Source organism: Quercus suber, unplaced genomic scaffold (assembly GCF_002906115.3).
Source record: "Quercus suber isolate HL8 unplaced genomic scaffold, Cork oak 2.0 scaffold_768, whole genome shotgun sequence".
Lineage (NCBI taxonomy): Eukaryota > Viridiplantae > Streptophyta > Magnoliopsida > Fagales > Fagaceae > Quercus > Quercus suber.
The window spans coordinates 291486-300493 of record NW_027070204.1 but is presented as its reverse complement, the minus strand read 5'-3'; the positions used below and the strand labels follow the sequence as shown (position 1 = coordinate 300493).

Here is a 9008-nt window from a genome sequence, read left to right as displayed (position 1 = left end):
TCGAAATATAGTGTAAATAATGAAAAGCGGATAAAGATATGAGTTCCTAGAGCATACACCTTATTTTATATTATATATCTATATCTATATATATATAATAGACGAAGTTGAGAGAAAGTGAGTGCCTACAATTAAGGTCGTGTTGACAAATCAGAAAAGTGACGTCACTTTAAAAAACGATACCTTACATTGTTTGGCAATGCTATGCACCGTTTAAAAGCCTCTCATTATAAATAAATAAAATTAACCGGTTACAATTAGATGTGCGCCAAGATAGAAATAGCGAGAGAGGCACGGAGAGTAACAGAGAGAGAGGCGATGAAATCAAAAAGCTTCATCACTCCGCTGCCGATACTGCGATAGAGAGAAAGGGAAGGAGGAAAAAAAACCTAGCGATACTGCAACACAGTGGAGATTCGTACGGCCGGCATAGAGAGTGGAAAGAGAAAATCTAAGAAGACAGTCAGCCTCTGCCACCATCAGATCCCGTATCCTCCACCAGTTAGTCTCTGTTTTTTGGTTCTTTAAATTTGGGTTTAAATATGATTTAGGACTGGGTATTTGGATTGGATTGGATTGTATTGGATTGCATTCAAGTTTTGGTTTAGATTCAGTTTTGAGTAAGGAATTTGGGTTANTTCTCATGTTTCTTTTCTACCATTTTTGTCAAGTTTTTTCAGTACATATTTTTCTAAAATTAAAGTTTTTCTTGGGTTATGATATAAAGGCCATGAAGTTCTCATATCACAATGATTGGGTCAATTTTTTTTTCTAATTGTATTTCGTTAGTACACTTTGTAATGTTAGAGAATTAGGTTTGTCAGATTTGATCAACAAGGCTAATGTTGCAAACTTTGCATCTGAATAAGATTTCTGTTCCTACTTTAATATGTCAAATATTTGAGCTTTGAGTCCCAATATCTATTTATTTATTTTTTGTTTAATTATGCACTCTACCTGTTTGTTAAAAGAATTTAGTCAATAAAATTTTCAGAAATTGTTCTTTCCTTTGAGGCATGAGATTATAGGAACTATTTTTGAAGTTCCTTTTACTCTTTTGCTATGGAATAGTTGTTTTAAATTTTAATGCATTATCCTTTCTTATTTATCCATTAATATGAATTTAGTTTCTTGCTCTTTTCCTTTTGATGCATCTTAATTTGTGATAATAATATCTTGCTATCTTGGAGGGTTAGTCATGTTGTGCAAGTGTGTTCCACTAGATTCACCAAGTACATTCTCATGTTTGTAGGATTTCAATTTTTTTCTTTTTTTGTTCAGAATTTTAAAAATCGTTCACTGGGTGAATTCCTAAATGTTGCTCAATGTCATTTTGTCTTTGTAAGGGCATCAAAAATCAAACAAAGAGGCACCCAAGAATATTTTTGACATTGTGAGAAAGATAGAAAGGATTGAGGTAATCTCAAATGTAGTTAATTCACGTTGACAGAATTAGAAATTTCTTTTTAATTCTTTGCACCTTACAGCTTTCTCAAACTTTCATGATGCAATAATTTGAATTATTATAATTTAGGCATCTATAACTTTGAATTTGGAAATCAATACTCTACAATTTAATTCTAATATAGATATTATTTAGATTGATTAGTGTTAGGATATGAGCATTTTTTAGGTGAAATGGATTATCCAATTTAATTATGCTCATCTTTGCTTTCTAAATTACAACTGTTGAATTATCAAGTCTGAATTGGTACCAATTTCTCTCTAAGGGTATTGACTAACTTTGACTGACCCTGTGATTTTATGTAGCACTTCAAAAACTTGAATAATTTTACACAAAGTATCGCCAAAGTACAGACCTGTGATTTCATAGTACTTTGGAAAACTGTAGTATTATGCAACATCCTAATTTTGCTATTTTTGGGGTCATTTTTCTTATTTTACAGTTTTACTTGTCACTCTGTTTTTTTATAAGGGTCAAAAGTGGTCCTCAAATGCATAGGTAGTGTTGATACTATAGGATTAAGATGGGGCAAACATTTTGTGCAATGATTGCATAAGTCATGGGGCTTTGACAAAGTGATCCTCTCTTCTTTGAGCTTATTTTTTCTTTTTTTAATGCATATTTTTTAAATTATAACTTGGTGTTGTTTGATTATAATTTTTAAGAAATTTCAGAAAAATAAATTCCGTGCATTGATTGCTAAGGTACATGTCATTTTCTACCAAAAAATCTTATTTCATATCGAATTACCAAGTATAAATTGGTAGGAAATTTGACATGCGTGTTAAGAATATAAAGAACATGCAATCCAGTGGTTACATGTTCTTTTGCATTACAAGCTAGCCTCCTCTCTTCCGTTCGGATTCTCCTTCTCATGTTCTTTCAACCTTCAACTGCAATTGAAGCCAACCTTCTCTGTAGAGGAAGTCCAAACCTAAGGTAAGAATTCCGATTTGATCTTCAATTGAAAATCTACCTACCCAACTATTACTTCCTATGTACTGTTCTCTTTCCACTTCAATTGTTCATGGAATTTTGTTTGTGGTTGTGGGTGATCAGCTTTGGTGTTTTGGGTTGCTATGGCTGAATGGTTGGCCTTTGGTTTGCTGGCATTTAAAGGGTTTTTTTTTTTTTTTTTTTTTTTTTTTTTTTTTTTTTGTGTCTGGCTATTTAAGGTGAAAATTTTATTTTCCATCTCGGTTTTGAAGCAAAATTGGGGGTTGGATAGTTTGGGTTGTTTTCTTTGACTCAATTAATGAAATAGCTACTGTTGTATGGGAAGTATAAGTATTTAGGTTCCTTTCTACTTTGAAGGCCTTGATTTGGGGATTTTGAATTTGATCTTATTATTGATGATAATGTGTGGTCTGTGATAAAAAATAAAAAAGGAAAAAAAAATATACACACACACATTAATATCTGATGAATGTCAACTTTGGTGTTAGTTTGCATCTTGGTTCTTTTACAAAAAGGCCATCAATTTTGGTTTGTTTACTTTTGTTTACTTTCGACTGCTTAGAATGGTCCTCAGCCACATGGTAAGGTTTTTTTTGCTCACTTGGTAGGGACATAAACCTATTTGCTGCTTTACATATAGAAGATGTTTGAGAAAAAGCCAAGCCCAAAGTAATTGAAGTAGGCGGATTGTTAACATGTTGTAACTACTTTTCGAACATGAATTATTCATTGCAATGGAGAGTTAACTTTTTGAATTTTTACAATTATATAGTTCATGTAAAATTAGAAAGCTTTTTTTATGTATAAACTATACTTTCATAAGAATTTTGCCTATGCATTGCATAGGTTAGCGACTATTATTTCTTTGTTGATTGGTTATTTGCTAATTGTACCCTAGAAAAGGAGGGGGAAAGGATTTTTCCAGTTTGAGGCCTGCCAAAATAAGCTCAAAAAGCTGGGTGTTTTAGGCTTGCCAAACACACCTGTGCAAAAGTTTTATTCACTATATATGTAATTTAGCCATGAGCTGTAGATGTAACCATGCATGTTGAAGTTATAAGATAGTCATATTTAATTTGCTCGCCATTTCTTTTATCAGGGACAATTTGATATGATCTGCAGTTGGAGAGACAAGATTGAAACTCCAAAGCAGTTAAGATTCTCTCCTTTTTCTTTTTTTTCTTTTTATAAATTTTTTCTGGCTTATTTATTGACTTTCTACTAAGTTTCTATGCACTAAGACTAACTGATTGCAACTAGATATGATTTTCAATTTAAGCAAGCTGAAGAAATAGCATTGAAGCTTGATTTGGATGGGCATTAATATGTTGTTACTTATGCAGTGAACCACATCAAGTGCAGTTTCTACTCATTATAATGTCTATCAATATTGTATGCTTTGTTTGAGAGCTCAGGTTGTGTTGCAAAGATGTTTGTACCATAAAATTGTTTATTCCCAGCCTTTGTTTTGATTAATAACAGGAACTAGATAAATGTGTGGCAAAATGCCACATGTTGAAGTTATCATGTCTTTAAACTTTAAAGTTCACCTGTTAAGGCCATATGGAGCAATTGTAAGTTATTAATGAAAATAGAATATGGACTCACTAATATAGGTGAGTGAGTAATGGGGATAATTTGTCATGGACAATGGGAATTAAATTGCGAGAACCATGATCGGGGCTAGGGGGTTTGGTGTCATGATGAAGAATAAGTTTTTATTTAATTTTTTAGTTATCTTATTTTCATTAGCAAGGAATAGGATATTTCTGTGATAGCTGGACGAGCACCCTTTTCAATATTAATTGTTTAGTAATCAGCACCAATCAAGCTTTATACTCAACAGCAAAAATTCAATTCCTTAATTAAAAGATTAGTGTTATTTTATAAAAATTCAATTCCTAATATATTTGAATTGTCATTGTAAATATGAGACTTTTTTTTTCGTTGTTTGTTTGTGATTGGATTTAATTTAAGTTTATGGGTTGTGTTTTTGCTAATTGTAATTTAAGTTTCATTGGTATTTTTTAATTTAGTAATTTAATGTTTCATATCAAAAATAGGAATTTTTGAGATTGGAATTCAATGTACAATCAAAGAGGAAGAAACAAAGAATTGTTTAAATTAATTATTATTGTTACCTTTTTTTTCCTTTATAATTTATATGCATAAATATAACCAAGCTAAAATATTACATTTACGTTTATGTGTATAAATATAACAAAGCTATCTTAGAATTTTTATCATATCATGTTCACTTTTAATTTGTTTTTCTTATTTATTGGATTTTCCTTGGTCAAGATTCAACTTGCATTATGTAAGCTTTTTTAGGTTTAAGAATATTTTTGATATTGGCTGATGATATTTTTTATATGCTTAGCCGATGAAGAAATTACGAGATTAAACGCAATGTTCAAAGGCATGGCTGTTGACAACTTTGGGCCTACAAGATTTAGAAATGAAGCATGAAGTTATTAAGCAAAGAATAAAATATTTGAAAGATTTTAATATGTAGTTATTATAATTAATTATTATTTTTGGATAAGTGCATTTCTTATTCTATTACTTATATATATATATATTTTGTTGTATTATGCGTTTTGTATTATTTAAACTAGCAACAAAACACACTTACTGATTTCTTTATAAAATGTATACTATAATGCATTCATTAAATATTATAAATGTTATTTTAAACTTTGAATATAATGCAAGAAATCTACTTGAGAAAAATATTTCATTTCTATTGCTTTAAGTTTTACATTTTGTTTGCGATTTAAGGTTATAGTAACAACCGTTGCTTTGTGAATTTTTAGTAGTTTCGAAATTGAAGAGAGAAACAAATATATCTGATGTATAGATATAGTTTCATTCCTAGCTCATTGTAGAGAAGATTGATACAATTTATATTTACTATGTGATGGTGTAAAGAAAATGTGTCAAGTTCAATCTCGTCCATATGGGCCGCCTATGACAAAATGTAAAGAAGGGGACGAAGGGCTCTTACGCTCGTCCCTTTTACACTCGTCCCCCCCTCTGCTGGTCCCTGAAGCAAAGCTCGTCCGTCCTTCGTAATGGACGAACGAGGTGGCTGAACCTTAGGCTCTTGATGACTTAATCTCTTTCAAAAGCCAAGGATGGGTTGCGTCGTTACGAACCAAACCCTTCACTAACCGTTGAGCACAAGTCCTGATGAGGTAACTTTCATGGCAGTTATGAAAGTTATTTTATCGTTTCCTGAATTCCTCAATAATAGGAATGGTTGTTAAATGAGTAACCGTTCCACAGACACTGTATAAGCATTCGTGAATGAAGAACGGAGGTATGAAAAACATTCTTTACAAAATAAGAACTTGAGAAATATTTCCTTTCGGTTTGGTCTTTTCACTGACTTTACCATCGGAGGATTCTGGACTGGCCTCCACCGGTCTCCTCTGATTCTATTTGATTTTTCAATACTCAACCTTCAAGATTAACACCCGAAATTTTCAGCCCACTGATTTCCTTAGAATCATCAGTTGGCACCGTCTATGAGGATGAAATTATTTGTCGCGCTTGAACTTCATTTCTTGAGTTCTGCAATTTCTTTTCTCGACAAAGGGCTAAAATGGTTCGGACAAGATCAAGGGTTCCTAGTCCAGACCCTCAAGAGAGTAGAGACACTTCCAGTAACCTCAACTGTGGCCAACAATCGGTGCCTACCATGCAACCATCTTCTATCCAACACATGCAGTCAATGGTTGTTGCCATGGTAGAGTTAACTCGCCAGAATCTAGATTTGAGAAGGGAGATTAATCTCAAAAGGCAACAGCATGAGGACTATGGAGAAGAACACGGACAAAGCCAGGGAGATGGAAGAAATGTGGAGCTAGAAAGCTAATCAAGGGGTACTGCACCAAGAAGGATGCCACACTTGGAAAGGGAGATGGATCAGAAGCGGAAAACTATGGATGAGATGAGGGAGAACATGAGAAGAACTAACCCTATAGAAGACCTAGTTCATCGAACAGACTCCCCTTTCACAGCCTCTATCAATGGCCATCCTTTACCTCCGAAATTCAAGATGCCTTTCTTGGATTCGTATGATGGAACGCGTGACCCTTTTGATCATATTGCCACCTTCAAGACTACCATGCACCTTCAAGGGGTTCCAGATGAGATAATGTGTAGAGCCTTCTCTACCACCCTCAAAAAGCCTACGCGAGTTTGGTTCAGCAAAATACCACCGAATTTAGTAAGTTCTTTCGAGAAGTTAAGAAAATTGTTTGTTAATAATTTCATTGGGGGACAGAGACACAAACGTTCCTTGTCCAACTTGTTAACCATAGAGCAAGGAAAGAATGAAAGCTTGCGTTCCTTCATCACACGCTTCAACAGGGAACTTTGACCATGGATGAGGTAGATGACAAGCTACTGTTGGCAGCCTTCCATAACAGGGTTAAGTCTAACTTGTTCATACATAAACTTTATGAAAAAGAACCTCAGTCCATGGCCGAACTCGTCCATTCAGCCCAAAATTTTATGAACGCAGAAAATACGATCATAGCCAAGAAGAGGAAGAGAGCTAAAAGAATGGAGACAAACCCTGCTCGTCACTTCGAGCAAGATCCTCGTCCAAAGAAGGGATAAATAGAAGATAAGAAAGACCGAGATAATAAGAAGTCAGGCTCTTCAGCACGGAATCAACAATATACCCCTTTGAACGTGCCACTTGAGCAAGTCCTTATGCAAATCAAGGACGATCCTTCCTTGAAATGGCCAGAGAAAATGAAGGGAGTTCCCAACAAGTGCAATAAGAATAAGTATTGTCGCTTCCATAAAGATCGTGGGTATGACACGGACGAATGCTTTAATTTAAAGCAACAGATTGAGAATCTAATAAGGCAAAGGAAGCTAAAGAATTTCCTTGGACGAGACCACAAGGACGAGAAATTGAAAGGGAAAGTAGAGAAATCATCACGACCACCGCTAGGCGAGATATGAGTTATCATAGGGGGAAGTTCAACAGGATAGTCGTCCAAGTCAAAAAAGGCATACTTGAAAATAATGCAAAACGTCCAACTTTTTGGACAATCACCAAGAACAAGGACCACAGACAAGCAAGCAATCACTCTCACGGATGAAGATACCGAGAGAATTCACCACTCTCACGATAATGTTATTGTCATCACCTTAGTTATTGTTGACTACACAACTAGAAGAGTATTGATAGACAATAGGAGCTCGGCGAACATTTTGTATTATCTAGCTTTTCAGCAAATGAGGGTTGGACGAGATCAACTCCATCTAGTACACTCGCCTCTAGTGGGTTTCGGAGGAATAAAGATACAGCCTGTAGGCACCATTACCTTGCCAGTGGTAATGGAGGCATATCTACAGCAGGTAACCAAAGATGTAAATTTTCTTGTGGTAGATTGCTCGTCCTCTTACAATGCCATAATTGGAAGACCAACTCTAAATAGTTGGAAGGCAGTCACATCCACTTACCACCTGTCAGTCAAATTCTCTACGGAGCATGGGGTAAGACAAGTGCAGGGAGACCAACTAGCAGCAAAGAAGTGTTATTTGGCCATGCTCGCTATGGAGGAGCAATAGCAGACAATGAGCATTGAAGACATGAGAATTGTGGCTGAACCCACTGAAGTGTTAGAAGATGTTTCCTTAGATGATAGCAATCCTGAAAGATGTACCAGGATTGGGTCAGATCTAGAAAAAGAAATTAAGGACCTGTAGGGAATTCAACCTAAATTTCAACCTGTGAGAAACAAAAAAAATAGAGAAAACACACATCAAAGAAAAATAATCACACGCACAAGACAGTATTTACGTGGTTCGGCAATTTGCATACATCTACGGAGTTGCAGGGATTTCACTATTATCAGGGAAAAATATAAAGTGCGGCTACAGTGTTTTTCTCTTTCTATAAAAACACAACCATTTTCAAACCCTAATCACAAAAGTGGCTTTTATATCCTGCGCACAGGATTACAATGGGTTACAAAACGGGCCAAAAATAAACTAGGCTCCACAAAACCCAACAAATCTCCCACTTGGAGACTAGTTCAATCACCAACATCAGCCGCTATCCTCCAAAAGCAATCCTTCGTCCCTGCAACTCATCCTCCTGTCCTCAAATTAGAAGGTCAACTGAAGCTGCACACAGCTTCAGCTTCTCAATAGTGACACCCTTAGTCAACATGTCTGCCGGGTTCTTAGATCCACATATCTTCTTAAGTATTACCAGCTTATCTTCAATAAGGTACCAGATAAAATGGTATTTTGTTTGTATATGTTTCGACTTTGAATGAAAAGCCGAATTTTTTGCAAGAAAAATTGCACTTTGACTGTCACTGTGTAAAATGTCCATCTCTTGCTTCTTACCCAATTCATCTAAGAAATCATGTAGCCAAATCATCTGCTTTTCAGTTTCAATTGCTGTAATATACTTAGCTACTGTAGTAGACAAAGTAACAATTTTTTGCAAATTTGAAGCCCATGATATAGCTGTACCACCCAAAGTAAATACAAACTCAATAGTACTATTTCTACTATCAATATCGCCAGCAAAATCAGCATCTACATAACC

At 34.9% G+C, this 9008-nt stretch overlaps 1 long non-coding RNA gene across 1 annotated transcript; it reads left to right on the top strand.

Moving 5' to 3' along the window:
• The first annotated feature begins 649 nt into the window (after positions 1 to 649).
• On the top strand, positions 650 to 5073 carry LOC136064808 (uncharacterized). Its single transcript, XR_010626448.1, has 2 exons — positions 650 to 2404; positions 3522 to 5073. It is a non-coding gene; the product is annotated as an uncharacterized LOC136064808 (long non-coding RNA).
• Positions 5074 to 9008: the final 3935 nt, after the last annotated feature.